At 36.4% G+C, this 14475-nt stretch overlaps 1 protein-coding gene across 20 annotated transcripts in view; it reads right to left on the reverse strand.

Annotated features, from left to right (window-relative positions):
- Window positions 1-14475, reverse strand: part of BAZ2B (bromodomain adjacent to zinc finger domain 2B) — a 142153-nt gene that overhangs the window by 73784 nt on the left and 53894 nt on the right. Inside the window, exon 2 of one of the 20 annotated variants that reach the window (XM_080599984.1) lies at window positions 3388-3430. The exons of 17 other annotated variants lie outside the window; for them this stretch is intronic. The gene's annotated coding sequence lies outside the window, so the exon portion shown is untranslated. Of the gene's footprint in view, window positions 1-2059; window positions 3368-3387; window positions 3431-10375; window positions 10558-14475 lie in introns of those variants that run through there. 2 more of the 20 variants (XM_080599985.1, XM_080599983.1) reach the window with 2 other exon arrangements.

The following is a 14475-nucleotide window of genomic DNA, read 5'->3' on the forward strand; positions in this document are numbered from 1 at the left end:
ACAAGTTGTCTTTGTACAGAAACCTACAGTCTTGTTGTCTTTTGGTATTCACTGTTTTAAGTATGGCTATAGTGAATTTATTATATATACACAAATGGCTTAAGAGAAATCAGAAACACACCATAATGGCATTATTACAGTAATCACTTGTAAAAGGAAAGTTGTTTCTAAGCTTCGGTGCACTACATTCAGAATTCAGGATTCAGACTTGGTATTTCACTCGTGTTTCCTAACAAAGACATCCAAAGCTCTCTAATTTCTGCATTGTTGCTCTCATGTTGCATGTTATAATTCATTATTAAAATATTTACCATCTAATATTTTTTATAAATAATAACAGTTAGAAACCACCCATTAGCAATCAGCATTTCTGCTACAAATGGGAAGACATGCTCAGTAAATTAAGATATTTTTTTTCTTTCAAATACAGAAATGGATGTCTTTATAGTTGGCAGGCTTTTAACCAACATAAGCTACCTCTCTGAACTGGCAATACAGCACCAATTAAGATTGGAGAACAAAAATAATAAAAACTGTTCTTTTAATGTTTGGTATTAGTTTGTAGGGTTTTGGTTTTTTATACTGTTGTGTTTTTTTTGGATTTGGGGTGGAGGGAGACTCTCTTGTTTGATGGGGAGGTGTTTTCTTTAGGGATTGCAATTTCAGCCTTTAATTCAGCTACGTTTCTGTTTTAAGTTCAAATAGAATAAATAGAATACTGGTATTTGTTAAATTTTGAGATGAAGAAATGAAACTCTTCCTAGATACACGTATTTTTGCTTTCACATTAAGTCAAATCTTATTTATGTTTAGTTAGTTTATTACTCTAAACCACAGCAGATGGTTGAAACCAAAAAAGATAATCCCTGAGAGTCATTAATCAGGATCAGCAATAATTACACTGTAGACCTAATATGTTCTATGCCTAAAGAGCTCATACCAGCTGCAACAGATCTGTATTCTTTTTAAGCTTGAGAGCATATATTAAACATTTATTACATTTTAGTGTATTTTGCCAGTCAATACTTATGGTAAAGTTTCACGACTGCTTTTTAAACCCTTATATTTGTAAACGAGAAACTAAGTAAAACTGGATTTTTTTTTTTTATTATTCTCTTCCACATGTAGTGATTTGTGTCAGTCCTTCTAAATGCCTTGCTTGAAATTCCAGTTATTTTCCCAAAGTTCACCATGGTGAATAATACTTATGAATACAACTTTACTCAGTGAAAACAGAAGACAATCTCTCTAAAGAAAGGAACAAAAAAGGAAGGAAGCATGTGCAGCTTTTCACTAGAAAAAAAAAATCTGATTAAAAAAAGGAACAGGAAAAACATTACAGATAAATACAACGTTTCATAAACACGGAATACTAAACATAGCTGAAGTTCTACTATGGGAAGCACCAACTAAATAATTTTCATATTTAATGAGCTGAAATTTTTCAAAACTGAATTATCTACCAATTCTATGCTCAAGACCTCTGCTGAAATGTACACTAGCATAGGAAAAAATATATAGTCTCTTAAGTATGTATTAAGAAGTAACTTCCTTGAATGGATGTGATCATCGATATAATAGTATCCTGTCAACATTAGTTGGGATGCCCAAATACTATGAATCTACTCTTGAAAAACATCCAAAAAGTAGATGCACACACCTAAAACTTCCGGTTTAGCCTCTACACACTTATATATTACTTCGTTATTTTAACTATTACCTTGAACACAGTCAAGAAGGTGAAGGTGCAAAAGTGAAAATATCCTTTGGACTTCTTCAACGTCCAAGTGAAATTCATAACAACTATTTGACAGCAACCAGGAGCAGACTCCCACAGCATTCAGTGTTATCTTGCCAACAGAGCAAGGTATTTGGTTATTTTGCAGTCCATGGCTATTTCTAGAGCCAAGATATGTGCTTTAATGCTTAAAGATTTTACAGCTGTTTAAGGGAAGCACATCAGTGTCTTTCAGAACAGACACTCCAGCACAGCCAAGTTCATCACAAATTTGAAATGTAGCTCCATTTTATGAACTAAAATTGAAAATCTAACTCTTACCCTTTGTAGTTGGGCATTGTCCTAACAGGTCAGCGCAAAGAGGGTCAATGCAGAGTCAGAGTGCTGGCCAGGGGGTGAACAAGCATGCCAAGCAGCACCTGTGGGTTCTGCACTACCATGTCACAAAGGACACAGAACCAAAGACAAGCAAAAATATAAAAGCAGTGGTATGCCAAAAAATACAACAAAGCACCACCCTGACCGAAGACGCTCAGAGAAGGAAGAGTAGCGGCTACAGGAATGGGTGCAGTGCATTATATACAAGCTGCAGATGCAGAAGGCACCCAGTGATGCTCCCAGTTCTAATGACAAGGTCTAGTCACAAAACTCGTAATGTGCAGTCTACTACTACTACTACTGTGTTTTAGACACCTGAGGTCTTTAAACTCAAATGAAACTGCTGATAAAATTAATGAGATTCACTTCACGTCTTGAATGCTGTACAAATCTTAAAGACATCTTCAGTGTAATTACGTGACTTTTGATAATTTTCTTTAAGCAATTCACATAAAACTAAGGGCAGAAAACACTGTAACAATTTTATCTTTAGTGAACTAACAGCAAGTTTGGCTTATGTTTCTTCAGTAGCATATCAACCACAAAGAAACTCCATAAATAACCTTAATGTATTATTGTTAGATAGCTACGCTGTGCAAGGCACATGCTGCATTTCTGTATTATGCTCTGAAGCCTTTACAGCTCCCCCCTAGTATCAGGCCAAATTCGATCACTGATGTAACAACTCACTGTTTACAGCATAAGAATCCACAGCAGCAACGATAATTGTAATAACACAAATATACCACATCACAATTCTGCAAACATTTGTTTTAACAGCCCTTATCCACCTAAGTCAACATACTAAAAACAACCTAAATGCAAATGCAGCTCCCTCAGATTGGCCTAAATGAGTGAGATCTGGCTCAGTGAAAATGGAAACTTAACAGGGAATCAGTGGCCATTCCATTATTTTGGTAACATACAATGGGCATTTAAAATAGATTCTGAATAAAATATGTCATTTCAAAAATGCATTTGTTTTTACTCCATCTTTTATACATTTAGACTATGACAAGGTAAACTCAATCAGGTGACAAGAAAAGGACTCATCATATAATTTACTTCTGCCAAATGAGCAGCTGTACAACCTTTCCAGCTTAGGAAAATTCGCACTCATGCTTTAGATACTAGGAGGAGGATGATACGTGGAAGTTCTGAGGAGACAACGTTTAGGATCACAGAGAAGAAATAGAGATGATAGGCATTGACACGTTTGTATTTCAACATTGCTATGCAGATTTGAAAAAGCAAGTAAATATTGGCACCACCTTAACTGGACGCAGAATCTCAACCTTGTCAGGACTGCAGAAGCTGTCATAAAAATAAAAAAGAAATCCATCATTTCAGAACTGATGTTTCACAAACCTCTTTGTTCCAAGGAGGGAAAAAAAAAAAAAAAAGGAACCACAGCAGTATTTCAGCATTTTATACTGACTTGGGATGAACATCACTTTTTAAGGACTGTATTTTTGTGTAAGACAGTTCACCTTAGGCAGATTAAAATCACATTTTCAGGTTATGTGTAAAGAAGGCAATGTTCCATTCCTCACATAACCTTTTTTTTTAATCCTGATTGTGAGACTTAGATAATCTGTTCTTCTGCATTAGATTCTAGTGTTATGGTATCTTGTTTTGCAGAAGAGAAGTTGATAGCGTTTTATACTAAAGTCTGTGAAGGCATTGAGCAAACTGTATATGTAACTAATTTTCAAAATTAAACTATTATTCAATATTTCTGAACTGATACACATTACATTTTCTAAATATATAACAAAAGATTCTTTCTCGGGATAGACCTGAAATAGAGAGCTAACAGGTATCAACATCAAAAATCCTATGTCTATAGTAGTGTGAACAACAGAAAGTAAGTGTTGAAGAACCACAGAAAATAAATTCCAAGTGAGCAAGTTCGCTAAGCATGGTCTGGTCTGTTTTTTTTTGTGGTTTTGTGTTTTGGTTTTGTTTTCTTAAAAATAAAAAGTTATTAATTAGCTCTACCCAACAAAAATTGTGTTTCTGGGGATCACTGCAGAAATCAGAATGTTAAGATGAACAAGCATAAAGATCACTTGTAGCATTTCAGGCATTTGTAAGCCTGTTTTTTATTCCTTTTTATTGTATGCATTAAAAAATATGGTATCAAGTATAGTAGTTCCTCTAATTTTGAACTAAACAATAAATGTGTGCCCAATTTATCCAGTAACATGAAAATCAGGTGATTTTGGAAACTAAGCTTAAAAAAACAATGCATTACTTCTCTTCTTGGCAAGACCTATAGACAACACTTGTTTCATTGCTTTTTACAAACCAGGTAACTTTGATTTAAATCTATGAATATGCATGTATTCCTATGGGCTTCCTTCCTAGAGGAAGCCTGCTTCTCCGTAAAGTAACTCTGACACGGGGGAATTTACAAGGCATTCCTTGACACGGTATCATAATTTATGGTAGGGACTCAAAGAATTACATTTCATCTCTTACAAATTCAACTGTGTGTTGCTCCCAGTACTATGAACGCGAAGGTCTCAGGTTAAAAAATATTAATAGAAGCAGAGAAACAGGACTGATGAGTAGTATTTTGCAGACGCCTAACGAAAAAGTTCATCTTTCCTCTACATCCTGCATTCTGATATTTCCTCCAATATTTTACACTTCAGTAGAGAAAACCTGAATACAGTTTATACTGCAAAAAACAGAGGAATCACTCTTCCCATCCAAGTCCCTACTCCTGATTTTAAGTGAGAATGAATACCATACTTCCAAAGTCACCTAATCCATTCATGGGGCATTCCAACGAGTTTTGTTCAGGACTGATGAAATAAGAGTATCCTGCAGCCAGTATTTTTAGCCGGTAAATGCTATCATTGAGTGTGGTTAGAGGGAAGGACGACAATTAACTTTTAACTATTAACACCTAACAGTAGCTGACATACCAGGGTTTTAGGACAGCGCTGCCTTATGACTTTGTCCACTGTATCTTTCCGGACAAGGCAGAAAGAAATAAAGGAGGAAATAACAGTTTAAAAATGAAAATTGTATCTCGGTTAGAATAAAGTAGAATTTCTTGCGTGTAACAGTAGATAAGTAATAAGTGGAAGGAGCACTAATTACAAAATAACCCATTTTTAAATGAAATTGAAGAGAAGTGAAAAAATCACATACATAATTGGACTCCATAAAGCCTATTACAGCTTTTTGACCATTGCCTATGACAGAATGCAGCAAACAGGGACAGCTGACAGATGCACAGGAGTTGTTGCAGCAGTTAACCAGGTTTCTTTAGAGAACTTCTGGGAGAGATTTCTTTGGGAATCATTCTTCAGCAACTTCTGGTGGCTTGCTGCTGGCAACAACGGCTAACATCTGGAGCCTTTTGCCTGGATCAGCTATAGCAGTCAGTGTCTACTATTTGTCTCCTGCCTACACGTGCCTACACCTGTTGTCTACAGTGAGAGGAGCACCAACCACACTCAGCCAGAGCTAGAGCAGCAGCTACAGAAAAGGAAGGTCATAGCCCAGCTAGTGCGGGGGGGGAGGGGGGGCAGGCAAGGGGGTCCACAAGCCCGAATGATGACTGTGCAGGGCTTGTGATCACCCACCATATGGCATGACCTGAGAGGGCCTGAGCAACTCTCCATAGCTCATCACAGAGCTCAACCCATAAAAATCTTTCCTGGATTTGCTTGGCTTTTTATCCATATGTTCGATTTATCAAGATGAAGCAAACTTGAATAAGCAATGATAGTTTCCTGCAGTTTCAGCTGCTAAGGCAGATTATTAGTAGCCATTTCATATTTGACTACTAAAGACAAAACAGCTTGGAAAAGAAGAAAAAGAAAAAATTATTCAATTTTATCTGACAATATTCACACAGAAGCTGTCCAAGGACTGTGACGATAAAACAACTGGCTCTTCTTTCTCCAAAGAACTTCAAATTAACCTGATTGTCTTAGAACAAAAAAACTTCTCGAATAAACAAGGAATTGACTCACTGAAGCCTAGAGACTTAATTCTAAATGTTATAGACACTTGACCAAAACTAAGTATTTTGTAACTTTTCATGCAAGTAGAAATGAGTTTAAACTATCGCCCAGTTAGAATATCCAAATTTTGCATCGTTATGCTCAGCTGAATGCAGTTCAAATAACGGCTAATTTAAGCACACCTTCAAGAGATTAAGCAAATTTAGAATTCTTGCAATGAGTCCTGAAAGCCTATTATCAAATGATTACAGTAGTATTTTACATTTACATTTTAAAAATGCCTGCCCTCACAACTGTACACAGTGTTTTCCATTGTCAGCTCTGTGAACAAAAAAAGGCATGAAGGGGTAGGAAACACAAGAGAATTTTGGAGAGCTTTCCACTTTCTTCATGAATTCAATTGAACTCAGTTATTGAAAACCATTAGATGCCCATGTGTGTTTATATGGCTATGATTTTTGGTTATTTTTGACAGTCATTTTTTAGAACTTGTCGGTTCTCTCACATTTTGCACAGCAAAATGTCTCTGTCCTCATCGTTAAAAGAGCAATGTACTTCTTTTGCAAAATAAAATTCCAAGTCTCAACAATTATGAGACCATGTCTTACCATTCAGTTGCACTGCTTATCACACCACAATGTTCAATTATCCTTACACACAGGATGATTCCACACATCTATATCCTGAGATATCTTTCCTTATTTGTTACATTAGTTTTAGAGACAAAAAGATGCAATGTTTTGAGCTTCGATACCAGAAAATATTTGGATCTGGAACTTTTAGACTAACACTCCAAAACAAGTTCTAGATATCAGGAGAAAAGGGGAGAGCTGGCAAACACTACCTTCTCAAAATATTATTTTGAATAAACATGAGTGAGACATTAGTTTTTGTTTCCTAAAAATTATTAGAAGAGAGTTAAGCTTGTAAGTCCTAGAACTGTAAAAAACAAAAACAAAAAAACACCTTTCAGTTCAATTGTGTTTAAATAAATCCTCTTAACAACTACCTATTAGCACCAAATGAGCAGGATAAAAGACAGAAAAGCAATCTATGCAGGCTGGAAGTTAATCTGCTTTTTAAATCAATTAATAATCAACAGTTATATACATAAGCCATTGATTAGAGAATATTACTCTAAACTTGAACTTTCTTTAGTGTATATATATATATATACACACTATATATATACATATTTCCCTAACTGAACCTTGCTTATCATCTCTGAAGAATGATAAAAGACACTAACACAAAGGATAACTTCATGAAAACTACGCATCTGCTCTAACACACACATACAGAAAAGCTTTCAAAAAAACTCACCACAAGCACCATATTTTGCCCACCTGGTATTCTTCTGCTTCATGTTTGGAAAATGAGTGGGCAGAGAAATCCAAATACATAACGTAAGGAAAAGAAGTCCCCACAACTCAATACTTCTGGGAAGAAATAATGCTTTGCACTGCAAACTCAGGTATCTATTAGTGTATGTGAACTCCACAGAAGTCAAAGTAAACAAAACGGATAAATTTGTCGATGCTTCTCCGTAAATCTTTCAAAGAATAAAGACACAGAACAGGATACCTTTTGTCCTGCAGTCCAAAACTTACAGACTACACAATACATCATGTAGTCAAACAAACAGGAAGGGCAAGATACTTTATCCCTTAAAAACTGCTAAAACTAAAACAACCAGCATTCTCTGATGAGTTCTCATATACCAAGTCAGAGTTGCAGAAACACAATCAAATCTTTTGAACAGCCTTAGGCCTTGCAACGGCTTTGACTTTGTTTTAGAATATCACCAAATTTCATTACTAAGAGAGCATGCAAGCACAAAATTCAAAATTGTACCTTCAGTTCTGCAATGCAAGTTACAGAATAATTTTACCCCTTTTCCACATGACAGTGATGAAATGTATACGCTTCTCATGTCATCAGGTGAGTTTTGGCACCTTGACTAATAAAATTATCACTGAGGCATGCTAATTCCTCAAATTTGCACACTTAAAGCACCTTTGGTGTCATCTAACAGGAATGCAATGGTTCCCACTAACAGACTGAGGCAGCAAGGCTGAGACACAGAGAAATGGTATCTGCATTTACATGTTGTTCCGTGCACGTAGTTCTTCAGGATTCCAGAACCAGTTTTAGAAGGAAGTACTCTGTAATACAAATTCATATATATATTTAAATACACTTCATCATTGGTATCCACCCTCATTTCCAAAATGTCACCCTTTGGTTATTTTTTCACCGTTTCTTCCACTTTTAAGGCACTAAGATCTTGAAATGCATTTAAACATTTAAGCAAAAACAAGCCCACTCAAGTTTACCTAAACAGAATAACTAGAAGGAGTAATAACGGGTTCTTAAAGTACAAAGAAACAAAAACAAGCCTCAACAGAAGCCACAGCAGCTATTACCATGTCAGTGGACTACCCTTACCAGCCCCGATCACAACACTATTCCTACAAATTATGCAGATGCAAATCTGACATTTTCATGCTATTTACACACTTAAAGGAAGTGGCTAGAAACAAAAACCCTGACAGATCACATTTTTGTCTCTACATACCGGAGAAGACGGTAAACCACCTATATTGCCATCTACAAAAAGAAAAGTACTAGATTTCAGGCACCTAACAAATACGAATGCTAAACATTCAATTTTCCTCCACTATTAAAGAGTTAAAATACAGAAGACCATTTGAGCTGTATCAGCTGTTGTTTCTTGGCAAAGCTTGGCAATCACTTAAAGATAAATAACGATACACAGTATTCCCATAAACCATTCTTTCACAATTTGAAGGCACACTGTAAATGTAAGCCAGGACATCATGGACACATCGGAATAACAGGTAAGACTGCAGCTCTTTTTCAGGAATAGGGCAGAACGCAGCCAAAGCAGCACCAACTCCTGCCACACAGCACTCACTTCAATAGGATGGCAACAAAAGGTGGCCAGGGCCTATGGCTGCAGCCCAGATCAGGATCTGTCCTTCCACACATAGCACGAGCAACTCTATCCCTGTCTGAGAGTGTCTGTTCCCTGTACTTCCCTCTACACAGAAAGGCAGCCCACGAGCCAGCAGCTCCAGCAGCCATCAGGGCTGTCCCTCCTGTCCCACAGGAATCCAGTTTTGTCCAGAAAGGAAGCATGAAGCTTTGAGCCAACAAATTCAGCCATGAGACACCATGCTTTACATTTACGAGGCTCTATAGTCACAGAGAACGCTAAGAGATTAGGAAAAACAAGGGAGATGTTTTTGCAACATCAGAATTGTAGGACATCGGAAAGAACTGTCCAGGGGTACAAAAAAAAAAAGCTGTCTAGGCACCACAGGAGTGCAAACCCTATGGAGGATGATATGGCATGTTTTGATGGACAAGAAATCTTTAGTATCGAGAGCGCAATATTATTTTGGATCGTATTCTGCAACTGCAAAATTTGCCTTAGCGCCCTTCTAAACTTTGATGAAAAAAAACAAAAAACAGGAATTCATATTTTTAATATAGAACTTCAGAATGTTTACCACAGTACCTACAACTCTGTGAAAACTTCTATGCCATTAACACTAGTATAAAATAAGACCGGCCCTAAAATCATTTTGACCCACTTAACAAAGCAGAATAACACAAGTGTACTGTAACTATCACTTTACAATATGAAGTCTCTTAGACAAATACTCCAAAGCAAAATAAAACCAGACCTGTACACTGAGTGAAAGCTGTCACACACCCACCTAGTCCTCATCAGCAAAAAAAAGAGGAATTACTTGAAGGAAAAAGAACCCGTCAGTTCTAATAAATGCAGAACAGTAAAACATTTCTTATACAATCGAAAAAGGAGACCAAAAGGTTGTTTTATTCAAAAACTAGGTTTATGTTAGACATGAAACACTTCTGCAGATGATAAAAATAAACTATGAACATGCATGACACATACGCGTTTTATGTCTCTGTCCAATGAATGTTGGGATTTTTCAAAGTTAATGCCGGTTATTTTTCCAACACCTAAACAGACTTTAATGCTTTTTCTTTTTAAAATCTCATGCAAACGAGGTGTATTTTCTCATCGCTACTGTCAGATAAGCATTACAAAACAGCAGTAGTTGTCTTATACTGAAAATTTTTAAGTTACAACTCTAAATATTCTTTCTTCAATCTATAAAAATTTCAAACTAGTAACTTGGGGGGGGGGGGAGCACAGAAGAAAAGCACTGAAAACTTGGCATTACAGAAGAACAGATACAGAATATTAACAGCTTACTGTGGAGAGTGATTTAATCAGGAAGTAGCCATTATCCTGTCGCTACAGAGCAATGACAGCACTCCAAAACAAGCCGTAGGTTTTTTTGTTGTTGTTTTTTTTTCCCCTCGGTCACGGAAGGAAGAAAGAACACAAGCTATTGTGCTCTTTGCTATTGTGCAGCTTTGCTGAGCCCAAAGGTTGTCAGATGTCTATTGTCAAAAGCTACCCTGAAAACAAAATGCAAGCAAGCATTTACAAAGCTGTACTTCAAGAAGCATCTATAATCTACCACAACCTCCCTCTGTGTTGCACACAAAACATGGCTGTCTTACTCAGAGATTAGCAATTATTGTAATGAGATACTGTCGGAGAGGGTCAAATAGTACTTCCTGCAGTTTACACATCTTGATTTCCTGGTAAACAAACTGAAAGGCAGGTGGAGCACTTGGATCAACAGTAAACACGCATGCTCACAGAAGCAAAAATCAGCCTAGGTGAAATATACAGTTTTAATAAAATGTGCGTCTGTATTTTAATTACATGAGTTGACACGGCATCAGAAAATGTAAAAATAACTCTGAATCACGAAACAATGTTTTTCTGCAATATTAGATAGCTGTCAATGCTGTACTTCATTGTTTTCTTTTCTAAGCCAAGCCAAAGTTGCAATTTATTTTCCCTTAAATTGTCCTTATGTACACATATGCATGCAATAAAACCTCCTCACAAAGTTGTTTCGGTATGAGAAAATGCTCTGAAATGATAACCCGAATCACAACTAGAAAAATCTGAAACTGAGAAAAACAAATGCGAATCACTGTGTAAGCACTTAAGCACTGATCTCCAAAAAAAATGTAAAGTAAAATCCGCTAATAATATTGAGAAATTATCAAAATTAACTTACTGAATACAATTTTGAAAGAAAAGTAACTTAATGCCTTTTTTTCTAAGCTGCCTCCCCCAAAAAATTCAGCACACATGGACTACGCATATTACAATGATCGGGGGGGTTCCCTACCCAGAATCTTTCAAAAAAAAAGTAACTTCAAGAATCTTCAGTTTAAAAAAAAAAAAAAAAAAGATTTTCACAGTGGAACTGAAGTGGGCCTAGGATACTAGGGAAAATAAATAAATAAAAAACACAGCTCCACCCCAAACAAACAAACGACACCCACCCACCCAAAACCACCTTGACTAATGAAAGAAATGGAAGAAATGGCTTGTTATCCCTCAGCAACTGGAATAAACTATTGGGCCAACTGACAGGAGACAGAACTTATTTAAGGGATAAATCGAGTCAATTTATTGTACAGCAGGTGGATGCAACTAAAACTGCTGAAGTGCCCTAGAACAACAGCACAAGGGCCTGAATGGTAGCATGCTGTAAGATAGAAGATTATTTATATACCTGAGGAAATGCACAAAACTGAAAATTAATTATTTTTCCCTCTTAGCAGCATGAACGAAAAACTAGGGGAAACAGCAATGTAACATGTCTGAGGAAACAAAGCCAGGAACAGAACAAGCAAGAAGTTTCTAATAATGATGTTAAAAATACGCTCAAGAAAAGATCAAAGAAAAGCTATGAAAAGAAAAGCCGACAAAAAGCATTTCTGGGAAGATCATCAACTATGAAAGAGTGCAACTGTAACAGCAAATACTGCTGCTGAATGTAACTTGAGCCAATGAAGCAGTTATTCTGCCATCACAATCTCCCAAAGTAAGACATATTAACAACACGGATCTCTTCAACCAAAACAATATCTAATGCAGGACTTCCGTGAGCCATACTTGTTACAGACTTAATGATCACAGACATTATTTCCTACTTAAATAATTCATTCCCTTAAGTGAAACACTACAGCAAAACATCAGTTTAACAGTCTCCTACTGTTATCCACGTTGCAAAAAAGTGGTCTTGTCAAACAGTGTACAGCATTTCTGAAGGAAGAGTAAAAATCCAAGAGAGAAAAGCCTTCTGTAAAGACAAGGAGTACGAGTACCAACAGAACTCTTACCAGTAGTCTTAAAATACTTTTAAAAAGCAATATATATTGTATTTAATTGAGGTACGTTTGGTACTAATATCACAGCAAGCAGGCTCTCACAGCAAGACTTAAGAGATACTGATTTGAAGTCCCAGTCAGGGATTTATTATCCACTCCAGAAAAACAGCCTCAGTGAATTTGAGTCTCGCATGACTCAGTGAGAATCACGTAGGTTCTGCATGTTCAAACACTACCTTACAGAAGATCATTTTTCTAAAATTGTATCAACCCGAATTGCTCATCACGTGAAAAATATTTAGTATGGAACAGCTGTTTTGCTTTGAGATAACAATGGAGGAAAGAGAGACAAAATATAACATTGAAATCAGCTAAATGGAAGGTCTGTATTTATTTTCTGAACTCCAGTTTTAAGTAGACTCATAGAAATTATAGCAGAAACTACAGGTAGAAACTACATATACAGAACAACAACTACTAGCCCCATTAGTCAGAAATAGAGCAAGAATGACAACTCAGCAGTGTCCTCAAGAATTCTATGGGCTACTAAAATACTTGTCCACACTTCGACTCCAAAACCAAATTATCAGGTTTATTGAAGAGCAGAACAGGATACTGAAACGTAGCTATGTCTTAAATATGCATTAGTGCCTGACTTTGTAAAATGGCACATCATCACTCTGTGGAGCTCAACTGAAGAGCTACTGTCTTCCTGGGAAATTTAAAAAATATTATTATTTTTTATGCAGCACATTCTAGCTACAAATACAAAATACAAATACAAAATACAAATATTTTTTTTTTCTTATATATATATATATACACACACACACACAGAACAGGAATTAATTCTATGGTCATAAAGAGAATACAAAATCCTGTTGCTGTTTTTTGTTTGTTTGGGTATTTTGTTTGTTTTAATAAGTACTATTAAGAACTTCTTGCAGAACCATGTCTCCTTTCATGGAAGCTATGTCTCCTGTCAAAGAGACTTCAAAAAGTTAGAAATTGTACTGCTACAAACTACAAGAATCATCTCAAAACTGTATCAAACAAATATCAACTCCAAAAGAAATATGAGCCTATCTATAACTACCTGTATCATTCTAGTAGCAGTATTTCAACACAAGTTTTGATTTAAAACACCATAGTTTACCCTTTGATAATGAAAAGTAAAAACAGTTATGCCATTAATGTTGCTTACGCTCACCTGAAAGAAGAACAGGTAATCTCTACACAACCTATACTGAATGCCAACAAAGCCAGAGACCTGCATTTTGCATCATACCCTGGATACCAAAATCACTGCAAAAATTACAGATAACTTTACAACAAAAGCATATTTAAAACAGTGGATGTTTATCAACATAGAAACAACACCTAAATTCAGTATCATCTGTGAATTCAACCTGCAGCAATAGCTTTGGAGAACAGGAACTCCCTGCAGTCATCTTTGTAATGCACTAAATCTATAAATTAATTTCTGAAAGTTCCACATACAGTATTGGTCTATGTTTTGCTTCTGGCAATTTTAGCCAGAATCCTTTGACAGTAGCATGGATGAGTAATACACACAACAGGGCAAACAGGACAATTCATACTTTCAGAAATCGCTTTCTGGGGCGTGGCACCAGAACTTCTAAATCATCTTCCTCCTCAAGAAAACATAATGAGCTAATGAAAGTAATCTCCAACTAAGCTACAGAAAGAAGGGAGACGAAACCTTTCCTCATCCTACCTGTCCTGTGCCAAGTCTCAACCACATTTTACACCAAAGAGCCATTCACATTATCGCATACCAAAGCAAGTCCTAGGAGTTAGATTCTGACCGCATTCACAAGCCTCCACATCATTGTTCCCCACATATGCTACTGCAGAAAAGTACACTTGGGTGCCGTTATTACACAGGGTAACACCAGACGTTGACATTGTTCTCTACAATGGCAAACATCAAGATGCAGCAGGAGACGGATCATCATCTCATTTCAATTAGTTTCTTACCACCAAGAAAAAACACACCAAACGATCTTTTAAAACCCATCAGCTGATGCATTCTTACGCTGGTTACAGCCCTACCAAGGCAAAGGGTCAGGAAGAGGTTCCCCTTCCCAA

The sequence above is a fragment of the Anser brachyrhynchus genome (genome assembly GCF_964034855.1).
Source record: "Anser brachyrhynchus genome assembly, chromosome: 7".
In the NCBI taxonomy this organism is placed as follows: domain Eukaryota; kingdom Metazoa; phylum Chordata; class Aves; order Anseriformes; family Anatidae; genus Anser; species Anser brachyrhynchus.